This window comes from Ambystoma mexicanum, chromosome 4q, assembly GCF_040938575.1.
Source record: "Ambystoma mexicanum isolate Mex_15411 chromosome 4q, UKY_AmexF1_1, whole genome shotgun sequence".
NCBI lineage: Eukaryota > Metazoa > Chordata > Amphibia > Caudata > Ambystomatidae > Ambystoma > Ambystoma mexicanum.
The window spans coordinates 954,893,191-954,910,136 of record NC_090928.1 but is presented as its reverse complement, the minus strand read 5'-3'; positions in this window follow the sequence as shown (position 1 = coordinate 954,910,136).

Sequence of the window (16,946 nt, the reverse complement as noted above, 5' to 3'; positions counted from 1 at the left end):
TTCTACTATAATTAGTGAGTCCAAGAAGGCATCTTAATTCTCGCAGAGTAGTAGGGTCTTTTAACTTCAATAAGGCTTCTGCCTTTTTTTGCCTGGGGACTAAGACTTTGCCAGAGTTTATGTATCCAAAGGGGGTTTGGGTCCATGTATATTGCTGCCCTGAAGGTAAAGGCAAGCTTGTATTGGTCTTCCCTACTCACGAGTACAGTCCAGTAGCCATTGGTCAAATCAATGGCTGTGTACACTTTTGACCCTTGGATCTGTGCCAGCCCATGATGGATATAGCGAAGTGTCCATCTTGACACATGAAACCCATTTGTTCAACTCCCTCACATTGTCTCCATTGGCCACTGGGTTTGGGATTTCACAGTACCAGGTTGTTAAAGTACTGTGGATTGGACAAATTATCCCAAGGGATTCTAGGTTTTTAATAATCTCTCTGAGCAACTCCATGGACTTGAGAGGAAAACCGGTTTTGTTTCACAAATACTGGAGCCATTTCACGGTGCGTGGGTTTGGTGGTTGAATATATATATGTGCGTCCACAGTCATATGAGTCCACTGAAAAGATATCCTGGAAATACAGGAACACAAGTTTTACCTTCTGTTTTTGCTTCTCATTCTCACGGGCATCAGCAAGATTGAGCCTTTCTTCAACCGTCTGCTTGAAGTCTGGAAAGACCTTGGGCTTGGCAATTTTGGTGGTATGCCTCAGTTGGGTGAAGAGATATCTTATCATGGTGTTGATGTGGACCTACGGTTCCAAGGATGAGAAGTAGTCATTATTGACTCGGAATACCACCTCATCCTTCCTGATGTCACAGGTCACCTCTTCCACCCCGTAAGAGCAAGAAGAGTACAGCAAGAAATTCCCCCCTTGTCTTGAAAAAACCTGTTCATAGGGATACCATCCTTAATACTGAAACAGTCATTTGGGATTGGTCCAATGGTTTAATTACCAAAATTAATAGAATAATGTTGGGCATCAACCGCCATTCCAATAAAGGTGTCTGCACCCAAAGTAATACTTCGAGGGTCGCTGTTATCCACCAATATTTGAATGGCGTCCTGTTTAGGTCGACTAGTGGTGTTGGATGTAAATACAAACCTTGTTGTTGGAAATGAGAATTCAAATTTATATATGCGTCCTGATTTTTGAGGTTCTGTCCTCGCTTAATTTTGAAGGGAATCGTAAATTGTTGCAATTGTCCTGGGATGGTGACCGCTTCTCTCACTTGAACTTCCACTGCATAAGGCAGTAATTGAGCTGACCAGAATGCTTTCTCAGTGTTGTCAAAGCCCATGGGGTTACCCCCAGTCGTGACCAGGCTTGCTATTAATCACGTCAAAATTGATTGCGAATAAGTTGAGAATGTCACTCTACCTAAATAAAAGGAAGAAGGAACATTTCTCACGACCCAACAATTATGTTCTATGCTTTTGTTGCCAATGGAAATTTTTAGCATACACCTGCTAGGCTGGAGATGTTTCGAATTTGGGGTTTCCAGACCTATTTCACATTTATTAATCAACTTAAATGTGCAAATGGTCTGAACTTTTTGGAGTTTCCTGAATAATGTTTAGGTGTTAATGCTTCATTTGTTATTCAGGCATACTGAAAGTGAGGGAAGGGTCCTCCCCCTCATTTATTTTAATGGCGAAAAACATCTGCTCACCTTTTTTATGAATATTGGTCAGACTTTGAGCTGGTTTTTCATCATTGCATTTTATGGGACTCTGATTTTCTTCTGGTTTTGGACTAGTATATCATTTCAGAATATTTCCTTCCAGTGTGGAATGCCACTTTAAACTGGGAGGATCCTTGATTATCAAGAATTGAGAAGATTCCCCATCAACAGTTTGTTCTCCTATTGAGATGACTGTGATGTCTGGGACCTGATTGTTCTGGAAATTAAATTTCACTTTCTCAGAACGTTGTTCATTCACATGGCATGTGCCATTCAAACTCACATAATTTGTGCTCTGTTTTAGTTTGATCAGCCGGTCAGTCTGGCTCCAGAGGACCTTGTTCACACAGAGAATTGGAGGTAATAACCTCAGAAGGAGGTAATTCCCCAGTGGGCAAGGTGTACACTCTCAAGTTACAACTATCACCGGGTGTGTCGCCCTATGTCGCCCAATTTTTATTTCCATATCTGCAGTCCCTTCAATGGAAATATCATTCCCATCAAAGTTTTGGAGTTGTCCGGGAAGAGGTGTGAATGGAATTTTAATGTGAGTCTCTCCCATTCCTGAGTTCGGTTGCTCGAAGGCCTTTTTGAACAGGAGGGTGATTTGGGATCTAATATCCACCAATGCTGATAATACACACTGACCATGTGCTTTGACAGGAGCATACCATTGTCCTTCTCTCTCCTCAAGGGGGCAAAGACAATGGACCTCATTACAACCTTTGTGGAATGGGTTAACGGGTGCCGCTAATGGAGGTGGACCCGTTAAACCTATTCCGCAAGATTACGAGGTTCCCTCGTGGGACCCGGTAAGGACGCCTGGTAAAACCAGGCGTCCTTACCGGGTCCTGCGAGGGGACCAGGGTGCTAACAACGGGTCAGTCGTAATCGGCCCGTTGTTAGCTCCCACTCCCATTGAGCCCTATGGGGGCTCAAATGGGAATGGGGAAGGTCCGGGCCCGAGTTCCCTGAAGGAGCAATTACCGGGCCATCCAAACTCGGAATGGCCGGTAATTCCCCATTCAGGGAACCCAGACCCGGTTTTGGTGGCAGCCATGCCCTTATTAAGAGCATGGCTACCGCCAAAGTCATAATGAGGCCCAATGTGTATTATGTGCCTGATTGGCAGTTAACTTTTTTATATTGAACTCTGACACTGTGTGATCTTGGACAGTTTTCTTTGTTGGTGTCTGGGAATCTGTAAGAAAAATGTTGCACCCAGAAACAGGTGGAGTTGGGTGATCCGCTTCCTCCCCTGATTCTTTGAGGCCCCCCTTTTCCTGGAGACGGTTCCCAGAACCTGTTTGGGGGGATGATATCTCTGTAATTTCAGGACCAATAAAAAACAACAAAAGGGGTTTAATCCCAGATTAGAGGAGTTGAAAAAAGAAAAAAAGAAGGAAAGAGGCTATATGGCAGCGATCACCCTCACAAATCAATAAGGAGGACTGGAAGGAAATAGAAAAACACTATAACAACTGCATTGAAGAAGCTAAAAAGAATGTCTTTAATGAACAGATTTCAGTGGCATCAAACTCATCCAGTAAACTTTTTGAAATTCTGAAACCAATTGAGAAATCTAAAACACTTACTCTAATTACACCCTCACAGGAAGACTGCAATAAAGTACAAGAGGCTTTCACAAATAAAATCAGGAAGGCTAGAGAAATTATACAAGCAGAACAAGCCACATCACAGGATCAACAAAACACACTCAATGGGATAAAGCCCCCGAGTAACCAGGACAATTTCGAATTTCAGTCTATTAGCACAGATGAGATGCTAAAATTATTAGCGATCATGTAACCCACCTCCTGTGCTGAGAATATCATCCCTCCAAACATAATTCTGGAAAATAAGGAAATGGTTGCACCCTTATTTGCCAGGATGGTGAATTCCTCATTTCGAGAAGGAAAAATACCAGAGGAGCTGAAGACTGTCGCCATTACACGGCTAGTGAAAAAACCAGGACAGGACCCGAAAGACCCAGGCAACTTGCATCCCATAACAAATAACAACTTTCTTCAGAAAATCATGGACAAGGTAGCCACGGCACAATTTCAAAAAATCATTGAAGATAAAGATATCTTACATAAGCAGCAATCCTGTTTCAGAATGGCACATAGCACAGAGACGGCTATGTTGGACTTGTAGACCCACATGTTGAGCATCATGGACAGAGGCAAAACAGGCCTATTAATACTGCTCAATCTGAGCGCAGCCTTTGAGTTGTTAGATCACAAACAGCTCCAGTGGGTCCTGGAAAATACAGCAAAATTGTTCTCCAGAAGCCATCAGATGGATAATCTCGTTTATCTCAAGCAGGAAATCAAAACTCCACGGGGGAATAAATTCTCCTCAGAAAGGCTTATCAATTGTGGTTTTCTGCAGGGCACTTGTCTTTCCCCGCTCTTGTTCAATCTCTACCTGCGGTGTCTCTGCATAGTGCTCGATAACATAGTAGCTTATTTGACTAAGTATGCAGATGACACCCAGTTGGTGGTTGAGCTAAGTGGGTGTTACATCAAAGACCACGCCAAGGTGGAAGCCATATATAAGGTCATTGAAGCCTGGATGGTAAAGAACTGGATGTATCTGAACGAGAGGAAGACGGAGTAGATGATTTTCGGCTCAAATCAAGCTCGCGCCAAACTTAGACCAGAGTTCTAGTCTTTTACTATCAAGGACACTGTCATCAATGTAAACAAGAAAGTAAAAATACCGGGCCTGTTCTTAGAAGCCTCTATGGGGGCTGAGGCACAGGTCCGGTGCCTACACAGATATTGCCAGCATTATCTTTGCCTACTCAAGGCCATCCATCCCTACTTAAAAGAGGAAAACAGTGCCACTATAGCTAGAGCAACAATACAATCAAGGCTGGATTACGGGAATGCACTGATGCTAGGTGCAAGTAGAGAATGTCTGACTAAATGCTAGACTATCCAAAATAACGCAGTGAGAATAATAAAGAAGACAAAAAGAAGAGACCATATCACCAAGGACAGAACAGATCTCCACTGGCTCGCCATTGAAGATAGGGTAATTTTCAAAAGAATGAAATTAGCACACAGATGCTTGTTTGGACAGGCCCCAGTGTATCTTAAAGAAAGGATCATCCAATATATACCCAAAAAATCCTTAAGATCAGAAGCATTAACAAGATCAAATGCCCACCCTTGAAATGATCAAATGGGCTGGGTAGAGTGCTTGAAAGGAACTATAACAGCTTCAGATAAAATGACGAAAACGCACCTTTTTAAGTGAATAGTACTAAGTACATGTCCTTGTCGTTTTGGTGTGCCCGGATGCCTGTGGGCTGCAGCGCGGTACAAACCCGTCAATAAAATAAAATTAAAATAAATCTGGGGGACATTGTTGTGGTTTAAGAATGTGTTGCTCTGGGTCGGTCTCCATTCTAACCCAGTCAAAATCAGGGGCTTCTGGGACCCATTTTTCCTTGGGAGGGATCCATCCATCCCTGAAAGAGAAGATTGTCTTAACTGAATCTTCCAGGGTCTCTTCTCCTTCAAAGGGGATGATGCAGAATTACTCCACAAAGTGGGTTTTCTTTTGCTTTCTCCTACTTACCCTCTGTTCTTAAGGTTCCAGCTTTTCGGGGGTAGAAGATTCATATTCAGGCTCACAGGTTTCCAGGGGTTTTGTTCCAGTGGGAAAGGAAGCCTCCTCTATGGCGTTGCACCTCCCCTCAACCCGGGCCCCCTCCCTAGGAACCTGTTGGTTGTCAGAATTTTCTTCCAGTCATTTCCCATGAGGGGCATCAGACCAGGGTGTTGGGTTATTCTGGGCAGCAGGTTCCAGTTGAGGGTTTGACTGAACCCTCAGCACACAACCCAGTTCTTGGGTTAGCTGTTGGACCTGTCGCTCCAGTTATGAAACTTTTTCTGGTTGGTAGGGAGGTCTTGATTCATACCTTTGCTACTCCCAGAAAGGGTAACTGTCCCTTCTCCTGGAGTAGCTCGGGTATTGGAAGGTTCCCTGATGACTTTCCATGCTACGTCTCCCTTCTCCGAGGTTCAGGAAACTATTGTCCTGAAAGCGGGGAGAGAGAGGTGGAGTATTCTGGAAATTAGGTTTCGTGGGAGTACCTGGGAACAAAGTTCAAGTTGGGAAGTGAAGTATTACTTCCCCCAGAGGGAAGTTTGGAGGGAGGTTTCCTGGGGAGGTACAAACTTGATCGGACCTCCCCTTGTGCCAGGGGAATATATATATACATATCCGGGTATAGGTCTTGTACCTTTATATCTCAGGCTTACATAAGTGGCAGCGTCAGAAGGGTAATTTGTCTGGTATCCTGCCTGACTCCCACTCGATTGGGATGTATCCGAGGGTCTCCTCTGCCTTTCATTCTACTTGTTGGCAGGAGGGGTATTTTTAGGCCACGTCATCTCCAAGTCCAACGGATGAGTATTTTTCAGCGGTAGGGGTGTTGGAAGGTTTGGGGGTTTTACGGTTATTTTTATTTTAAGAGGGCTTTGGACCTCATAGATCCTGGGGCCTATTCAATCACCCAATCCAGGGTCCTACACTCATGAAAAGCTGTCACTAATTGAGTCATAATGTATTTCGGGAGCACGTGGAACATTTATTGATGAACTCCCTGCTATTGATATTCACCTGCCTAGAAGTCTGGGCAAATTCTCGTTTAAAATCCTGCACAAACTTTCTAGGTGCCTGGTCTTCCCCACACTCTTGGTAGTATGCCACCTTGCAGACCGCCTGCAGGTTTCTGTGAGTAGAAAAGGTGGACCATTTATAGTGATCTTCATCCTCCAGCCCTACAAAGAAGCTGGAGTATTCAGGGGAGAATGCCCACTTGACAAACTCCATGCAATTGAAGTCATTTTGAATTCCAAATGATGTCATCATTTTCTCTACATGCTCCCATACTGAATATTTTGCATTCTTATGGTAGGGAGTCATGAAGCTCTTTATTGCCTTTATCTGCTGAATTGGGTCTTTCACAAGACCTTTCTTCTATTTGGCAGACATCCTTTTGCCACTCACCCTCTGACTCAGAGCTGCTACTGTTGGTGGTCCATTCCCTGTCATCTAGGTGTTCCCTACCTCGATGAGACTGGATAAACCTCCCAGAGTTATGGGATCTGGACACTTCTCCCCTGTGGTGCTGTGAATTCTCAGGTTCATTTCCCTTGTAATCCCCTTTTCGCACAGGAAAGTACTCATCCTTGACATCCCTCCTTCCAGGTATGCTGTGGAATTCTCCTCCTGTCCCTGAATATTTCGAGGATTTCAAGATGCTCTTTCTAGGCCAGAACTCTGCCTCTGCTCTTTCTACAAAGGGGACTAGGTGGTCCTTTTGTAGTTTCATTTTCTGCCAGTCAAACTCCTTGATCTTTTCATCATAGGAGACCTTCTGGTCAGAAGTACTTTCTAGGGTATTTTTGATTTCCTAGAGCCAGCCTTCCCGTCTACTTGGTAACCCCGAATCCTCATTACTGTCAGATAAGGACTGGCCTTCTGGATCAGTTTGACTAGGCCTGTGTGAGTCCACCTGCCTCATGTTTCCCCGTTCTTGATCAGTGGTCCGCATGAGTTCAGCTGCACTCTGGACATATGAAGTGGTTAATTGGCTTGTGGTCCCTGATAAAGAGGTCACCACTCTGTGATCGAAGGGCGCTTTTCCATACCCTGACTGGTCAGGGTGCCTCAAAGCCTGTTTGTATTTGGCTATTTCATTTGCCAACCTCTCACACCTGTTTTTCTTGGTCCCTATCTCTTGGTGGGATGCAGAGACCTGAGTTTTTAATTCTGACACAGGTGCTTGAGTGGCTTCTATCACTTTACTTTGGGCCATTAATTGATCTTTTAGTCCCTTGATTTCTTCACAATTGGACTCATTTTCATTTTATAAGGCTTGCATCGTGCATGGATACTCAGAGCGTTTCATTTTCAAGAGACTAATCTTTTACTTTTGCACATTTCTGCACTCTGCTGCCTGCAATAGGTCAATCTCTGCTTGCCTAACATGTTTAATTAATTCTGCATTTTCTAGCCTAATATCAGTTAGTTCCTGAGAACATGATTCACTTTTCTCTGCACCCATCTTTAACTGACACACTTCCTGAGAAAGGACACTATTCTCTTGGTTTAATGTTTCCTTTTCTTTCCTCAACTTCTTTCTCTGTTGTTTCGAGGTTTTCAGATCTTGGTGCATCTGATCAAAATCACCTTGGGACTCAATCCCTTTGATAATTAATTGGCTATTTTCAGTTTTCAATTGTTTTAGTTGTGATTGGAATATGATAATGTCCACGAAAATGACTCTATTATGAATAATCTGATCATTTAGATTGTGTTGCAGTGCGCCCAGATTTTCCACACCTCCTTTATGCTCCTTTTGCAAGAAAACTGCATTACGTGCCCTGCATTTTCTTGTTGCTTTGTTTTTACCATATGTTGAGCTGTCAATGAGACTTTCTTGCTTTAACTCCAAAACGTGGCTCTGTTGCACTTTAGTTTCTAATTGTTTGAGCTCTTGCTGGGCTTCATTCAAAAGCTCGGCCTGGTTCTGTACCGAGGCCACACTATTCTGATGTTGTTCTTCCACTATCAGCAAATGGAAGTACATACATGCTGTGAGCTGAGGACTTTTAGTCTGCTCATCTCTAGTAGTTTGTGTCATATAAACCTCTGTTAGAGATTCATGTAACAGAGCATTATCCTGTGCCACAAGTCAGCATTTGCAGAGGTAACCTCCAGCATCATTCTGGTCCGCTTCATTTCATATTCTTCCTCCAACCATTGACTTTAATAAATAATTTGGATAGGAGGTGCTTTCAGGCAGTATTGATCTCTATGGTGTTCATTTTGAAATGTGTTCAGCAAACTTATCTATCTTATCTCGCTGCAAGGGCAAAATCTCAACCCATTCCTGCTTAGTTTCTACTCACAATGTCAAATCAAAACAGTTCTATTTAATCTTATGTTTTATCTATAGACCTCACTGGAACCAGGGTTCAAGTCTGAGTGGCACCTTAACAATGCAACCACAATGTTCAATCCACTGTAATGCAATTACACCCAAACGAATAGTCTGCTGCTACTGCAAATGTCAAACGTTAAAACTCTCACCAATTCCCAACTCGAGAGCCCAATTTGTCACGGTTTATTGGACAGTCAATCTCAACGGATTTCCCTGCCCCCAATCAAGGTGTCACACAACAAAGTGCAAAGCAGATTCTAATAGGGTAAGGTGTCCAACCTGTATAATACCACTCAATTTATATCCCCTGTATCACCAATAAACCAGGAAACAGGCCAGGGTATAGAAATAATAGTATATATTTATTTACATTTACACAATTGATAGTAAGTCCTCTACAATCACACAAACCACCAACTCTGTGGCACAATACATTAATCAGTTATGAAATCTGTTTGCATGTATTTGTCCAACATGTATTTTTGAATAAACGTTTAATTGCAACAACAACACAGATTGAAATGCAAATCAGCACAATGGGATTTCTCTGCACCTGCACAAGTAAGACACTTTAATAATGCACATTTTTCAGTTAATTGATCAATATGCTCTTTTCTCCCAGTGCCCCCCCCCAGGCATCAGTCATCTATGACACCCCTGAGTTCAAAAGCAATGTTCAGGGAGTGAAAATAGATTGGGTATTTCATTTGGGCTTTTTATTCAGAAAGGCTGGGTTTGGGAAATAAACTCAATGGGACAATTTGTTTTGGAACACACTATATTTAAAATGACATGCAGGACTTTTGGGGATTCTGGTTTGGGAATGAGTGGGAAACTAGAGTCACTCAATTACTTTATCGACTATAGTGACTGTAACATACTGGGAATATGATTGGTTAGTTTCAAATTCTAACAATACTCACCCCATGATCTTTTATTTTTTTATTTTTTTATTTATTGTGTTTATCCATCTTTCTGGATTTTAACAAATGCTTGATTTTGCTTTGATTAGACAGTGATTTTGGCAGACAGCCCTTGTGAGCACTGCGCTAAGGCGTCCTGTAAGATTTTTGCCGCTGCAATAGACCAGTTTGTCTGCTGGCCGCTGATTAGACGGACCCACCATGTTTCCTCTTCACTCACGACGTGGGTTTCCAGGAGGGGGAGTAAATAGGATTGTCGAGCATGTTCAGTCCCAGGACACTGGAGTAGCAGATGTCTAATTGTTTCTGTGTCGGCTTTGCATAAGCGGCAGGTTTTGGAGGGTGACTGACCTCTCAAGAACAGGATCTCGTTGGTATGTAGCAAGTTTAAACGTGCTCTTAGGAGGAATTGACGTAATGGTTTGCTTGGGAATCTTCTGAATAGTTGTGTTGTTTGATTTAACTTCTTTGGGGTTTGGGGAAAAAGAGCCAGTGTTTTGTTTCCTTTGGCGCGCTCTTGGGTGTCAATCCAGTCCGCCTCTTCCAGTTTTTTTTAATTTTGTTGGGGTTCTTGATGAGGTCTTCGTTGGAGCATCCAATTTCGGCCAAATGCGATTGTATCTGCTCGGCCCATTTGGCAATCAACCTGCAAGTGCCTGCTTTGATCTCCAGGTCTATTAGGTTGTGGAGGCGGGGCGCGTCGGGAAGGATTGTTTTCCTATACAAGGATATGCTCGCTAGGTTCACTTTGGCACTCAGTGAAGAGAGGCCCAGTTCGCGCCTGATTACTTCGATCTGGGTGGAATTCGGCAGGTTCAGGACTGCTTTCCAAAAGAAGCCCTCAAGTTTTTTCCATATTGTCATTGGAATAGCTGGCATCGCCTCCGCTCCATACGTCAAGGCAGGTATCACCTTAGCTTTGTAGAACCTTATCGTAGGTATCAGTGAGAAACGCCCGAACTTCTTATCCAGAAGTCGGGCTTGGGAGGTCAGTAATCTGGTTTTCCTCCAAAGATCTTTTTGCATGGCTGAGTCTGTGGGAGTGCTGTCTATTATTATTCCCAGGTATCTGAAGTTTTTCACTGTTTCGACGTTGACTTTTTCCAGGCTCCAGTTGAAGCGCTTCAGTCTTCTGTTTTTTTTTTCCAATATGAGGACTTTTGTTTTTGCTTTATTTATAAGAAGGTTTGCCTGCTTGATGTAGTCTGCCAGGTCCGTCATTTGTCTCTGGAGACCGATTTCTGTTCTGTCCAGTAAGGTAATGTCATCGGCGTATAGCAAACGTACTGTTGGCACGTTGCCTATTTTGGGGGGGAATGATCTGGAACTCTTGTTTATTTCTTTCAGGTCACCAATGAAGGCTATGAAGGGTTCTGGTGCCAACGGGCACCCCTGTTTCACACCTCGATTGGTCGGGATCTCTCATGAGAGTAGGCCCTGCTGGTTTAGCTTGACCTTCATGGTGGTGGCCTTGTGGAGGGCTTTTATTGGGGCGAGGATGCTCGGGGGACAATCCCATGCTGTTAACTTCTCCCATAGCTTTGTTCGATCCACCAGGTCAAATGCTTGCGATAGGTCTATGAACGAGAGAAAGACTCTCGATGTGGATTGAATGGTCTTGCTTTTGATAATGCTAAGTAGCATGATGTTTACCGTGGCGGATGAGTTTTTCTTGAAGCCTGCTTGAAATGGGTCTGCACAAGGAGCTGCCCTCGCCCATTTTTGGAATCGTTTTAGCAGCAGTGACCCGTATATCTTCCCGATTGTGTCCAGGAGTGCGATTGGTTGGTAGTTCTGTGGGTTTGACTTTGCTACCTTTTTGTAGATAGGGACATCTATGGCAGAAGTCCAGGACCTCGGGATGGATCTAGTGGTTGAGCAGTTGTTGAACACCTGGCTGATGAAGGGGACCCAATTTTCAGCGTGAGATTTCAAGTCGGTGTTTGTGATCCCATCTGGGCCGGGTGCTCGCGAGGCTTTTAGTTTTCTGAGTGCGCCTTGGATGTCTTCTTTGTCAGAAACGTTGACCCACTCTGTTTCAGCCTCAGCTTGAGTTGAGGGTGGCGCTGATGGTGGTTCCTGAAACAGGTCGGTGAAGTAAGTTTTCCAGTTTTCTTCACTTACTGCGTTACAGGGGATTATTTGGTTTGCGGGACCCGCTTGATTTAGCAGTTTCCAGAATTCTCTGGCGTCTTTTCCGGCCCCCTTTTTCAACATGGCTTCTGAATCATTTTGGTATAAGGTTATGCGGTGGTTTTTTATCCAGGCTTTGTGTTTTTTCGTTTCCACTGTCAGTTCTTCTTGCATAGCTTCCGAGTAGTTAGTTTTGATCCGCCTTCTTAGTCTTCTTAGTACTGCCCTTCTTTCCACCACCTGTTTATCGAAGTTGTGAGATTTGGTCAAGACCGTAGATTTTGTCCCTTTCTAGGTGACTTTGAAGGGACTTAAGAGTGGTTGGTAGTCTGTTGATGGACCGCCCGCTCTGTATTTTGATGTTAGATGGGCGATGCGTTCTTCCGTTAATCTGAGGCGGGTCCCTTGGTTGTTGCTTTCGACCGAGTAGCCCAACGAGGTGTTTTTTCCTCTGAATGAGTTCCAAGTGGCTTGGAGTAAGTTGTGGTCACTCGCTTCGGTTTCGATCACGTCAAAAGAGGACATCACCATCTGTGTTTCTGGGGATATGAAGATGTAATCTATTGTAGCAGACTTATTCATTCTTTCCCATGTCGGGAGTCTTTTTGGGTTGGGGAAGGACTGGGCCATATTGAGAAGCCCTCTTGACGCCATCAATACGTTCCATTGGGCTCCTCTGTCTTCAGATTTGCTCTTTTGGTTCGCTGCTCTTGGCCATGCCGTTCTTGTCTGACAGGTTGCGTTTAAATCTCCGCATATTATTATGTGGGCTGTGTTTTCATCCACACGGAGGGTGTCGATTGCTGTTTCGATCAGTTTGAGGAACTTTGCGTCCGAAATTACTTGAGGGTTCCAGTACACCACGATGATTCCTAGGATGACCATCAAACCCGCATCTTTTTTTGCTTTATCCCGCGCTGGTTTGTTGTCCCACGACATGGTGGCAACCAGATGGTGTTTCGAGGTTTCTAGAACTTTTGATATGCTGATTCCGCTGCCCGCTCGGGCCGCCAGGAGAATTCCTGATGATGGCCGGCCGAGGCAGCTTTTCACAGCCGGCGCGAGCACAATTTCAAAGCCATCAAGAGCCGGAACCTCCGTGAGCCATGTTTCTTGTAGGGCCAAGATGTCAAACTGCCCTAGGTTGATTCCTCCTCTTTGCGTCAGATGTTTGAACCCAGATCTTTTCTATCTGGGAATTAATTGAATTAACTGTTGTTAATCGTGCTAAAGGTCTACACAGTTGTGTCCCCTCCTACGCACAATTTAATGGAAAGGATTAGGCAGATAGTTCCCAACAAAATAGATGGCCTTGGGGATATATCTACTTACATAGGAGGTCTTTATTCTCAGCTCAGGGTGCTAGTGGGATCTCCGACCCTCATTTAGAAACAGGTAGGCAGCTCACACCTAAGGCCTCTGTCCACAGCAAGGTCCCACCAGCCACATGTCTCTATCAGATAGGGCTCCCACCTATCCAAACAGAAGTCCCCAGCAAACATTCCAAGGGCTGCTGTCTGTCTTAGGTAGGCTTTTATCTCCCTTCTCTGGTTGTTCTTTTGTTCTTTCTCTCATTCTTTTTATCTCTCCTTGCTAGTTGTTTCTCCTCCTTTCAGATTGGAAATGTATATTATATAGTGCTGATGGCACATACACATTATCAATATTCCCACGCTTCAGATTGGACATCTCTCTACCTCCCCCTTCCACCAATCCGCCCACTGGCAGCCAGTAGGACAAGGAGTTTCGGAGGTCTGGATTATGGATAATGAGGGGAGGAGAGAAGTGCATCATTTCAAATGACATTTGTTTTTACATATTTGGTTTTCCCAGAATGTTGCTTCATGGCAACTATCTTTTGTTTTCAGATAACTGCATATGTATATATATACATATATATACATATGCAGTGATGAAGCAGCGAGGAAGCTGCGAAACATGTTGTACCGTGTTTCTCTGACTTTGGCTAATGACGTAATAAATATATATATATATAATTAATTCTGCAATTTATGATGAATCAGGGAACACTAATTTTATTGCGGCACAACCTTCCTGGGCGGAGCTATCATTTTTCTTGGTTTATTCATGAGCTGAAATAGTTATAAATGTCAAACTTCACAAAACACACATTGATGTGTCTTTCTATCATTTCATCAAGTTTCTGATTTTTCTGATTTATAGGAGTGTCACAAACCCATGTTCATCTCTATGTCAAATTATTCACATGGCATATGGTTAATATTTACATAGAACTGACAGGCTTTTGACGATCTTCAAAATGAGTGCTGAATGAGCCCATCACAATGTAGGGTTCTCCTAATATTAATGAAATGATGTCCCATGTGTTTAAAATGGCAATCATTACTATAGAAGCCTGCAGTTTCAAATCCAGCTCACCCCTGATGAGTTTCCATTTCTACAAAGTCACATGATGTGGACATCTGCTTATCAGTAATGTTTGTTTCTACACAGTCTTTGAAGATCCATTAGTTGCTCTCAGAGGCAGTTTATTGGGGTCAAGACAGTCCTGAAAGGTTCAGTCTGTTGGCTGCTTTATCTGACCCTTGTACAATTGTGATCTAAAATGTTTGTATTTCTTTGGATTTAACTGAAACAGACCTGTTTTCGTGGTGGGCCCCAGCCGAAGGTCTTTGAAGTCAGAGTTACAGGGACACAAGCTTTAGTTCAATGGGGAAAAACAAGCTACATACATCATTCTGAAAGAATAGCATTTTAAATTGAAAACATGTGTTTTTTACTTCTGACTTTTTGTACTGCACCTGGGCTGACAGTCCATGAGTAAAGTCTTTCTTTAATATAATAGTTGAAAAGACATGAGTGTCCCGTTCTGCATTGTTCACATATAGGTCTCAGTTTACCGTGAGAAACCAGTGTTCACTTTTAAAACCAAGAAGGCCTTTCCTTTTGAATTATGCAATTTTGGATGTTGGAAAGTAAGTTTTCTTATTTGCAATATGCTCGGCTTCACTTAGACTCCTGGATCACAGTATTATGTTGCATAGAAGTTAATGTAACATGCTGCTATCAGTCTTTTCCAGTCAAATGGTGGCTTTTCTGTTTATGAAAACTGCATTTGCAGCAACACATTTTTTGGAATGCATTGGGCACATTCAGCAGTTTTAGGTTTTCAGGTACACTTTCCTTCAGTTGAGCGCATGTCCACTTTGGTATGGTTGGAAGAGGCCTATTTTCATTCATTCGCTAAGCCTTATGTTGGATATCAATGTTTTGAACTAGCCTGCATATTCCAATGAGTCTCAACATCAGCCAGTTTGACTCTCATAACTCTCTCAGTTTCTGTCACTCAGGGGCTCTATTTGCACCCCACGGGTCAAACATCACCTGTGTGAAATTCCTCTGGTTCACTATGGGCAATATACAGGCTGGACCACCCCTCTTTCACCAGGTGATAAAGGTAATGGTAGATTCCTGGACATTTTGAACATTTCTTCCGCAATTGACTGTCCATATGTTTGGATAAACTACTCAATACATACATGTTGGCAAAGGGATTTAATGGGCATGTCTGAAGCATGTAGACTTCAGCCTTCCAACTTCAAAACTTCATAAAGTACTCCTGTGGAATAAGAGTGTACAATCTAAACAAGAATATTGTTGTATACAAGCAATTGTTTTCAAAAAGATTGGTTCAGATTTCCTTCAAAGCCTTCACAGTCTTTGTGGCACCAGCAGCTCTCCCAGCCCTACTCCTACACGGGTCAAAGGGAATTAAACCCTGCAGTCCCTGCACATCGTTCATGTAATGTGGTAAAGGGGGAATACTTCACTAGAGGCAGTGAAGCATCCCGAGGCAAGATACTGAAAGGGGAGTGTATGCTAAAGCTAAAGCCCACCATGGCCTGAACGGTGCTGTCCTGTCCAGTGCACATGTTTCAAGCATGATTATTTATGTTGGATAACGTATTGGTTGTATATAATTATGAACTTCCATGTTTTTATGATGCTGATGTGAATTTGTATTGCATTTTTATGTGCCTTGCCCCATGATGTTATGTCAATAAAAGTTATAAAACCGAGAAAGATTTTTGCTAAGCAAGCTCTGCACAGTAAACTCAATGCACTGGAATCAGACTGCAAGGGAAGGGTCCACAATCAACACACTCAGCAAAGTGAAAGGACCAGATGTCCTTCCTATACCCACCTCCCAGAACAGTTAGTATGTTTTGAGGTTGGATGCATTAGATTGACTGATTTTCTTTGAGTTAAGGGCACTATGTGAATGGTGAGAACGACGGTGTTTGCTCTTTGAGGTTCCTTACACTGAGTGGTCATGAAACATTTTTAGAACTGAAAATGAGTTAAAAAACAGTACTTTTAGAGATCCCATTATAGAAGAAAGAGCAAGTGAGATCAGAACTTCCGTCGCTGTAGCGATGAGACACCTCAGTGTTGGGATGGTTGAGATAAATAGGACACCTTTTGCACATTTGTAGGAAGTATTTGTAGCTGCACATTGCTAAGAGCACAATTAATGACCCCGCACCAGCTTGCTGTGAGTGCTGGCCAGTGGGTACTGTAGCCAACCAGTTGAACCAGTAGGGGAAGACACCGCACTTGAAAACAGCATCCCCAAACATTACATTCCAAGATCAATGGCAAAAAAATAACAGAAATGTGCTGGAACTTCAGGGATTTTACACACCAAAGTAGGGACCACAAATGCTGGGAAAGACTGCCAGCTTGTCCTTCTATGTGGCAAACAGCCCTGTGGCATCTCCTCTCAACTGATGTTAGTGTCTTAAAGTGGCATGATAGAATGATCCTGGCCTTCTATACAGGGTCCTCTGGAATACCTACCAGATTCTGAAGAGTATGCGTAAGAAGAGAAAGAGTGTCACCACAAAAAGGGATACAGGGGCCACTATCTGTATGGGCAACATAATCCTTTTAGATGTCAAGGATCTCCTTCTAGGACAGGACATTATCAAAAAGAGCCTGGGTCCCTGGATTCACGTTCTATGGCCAAAGTTATCCTGTGGGTAGGTGACCAGAAAGTTGCTGAAGGTGAGTGTGTAAAATGGCCTACTTGTTGGATGTCTAATTGGCAATTATTTTATCAAGCTAGAGATGATGCCTTGTGTTACCAGGTCACAGTCTGAAGCTCAAAGAGTAGGGCCTCATTACAAGTTGGTGATGTAAGAGGTAGTAGTTGCAAATACCAGCTATCTTCTCCTCCCACCAAATTGTGAT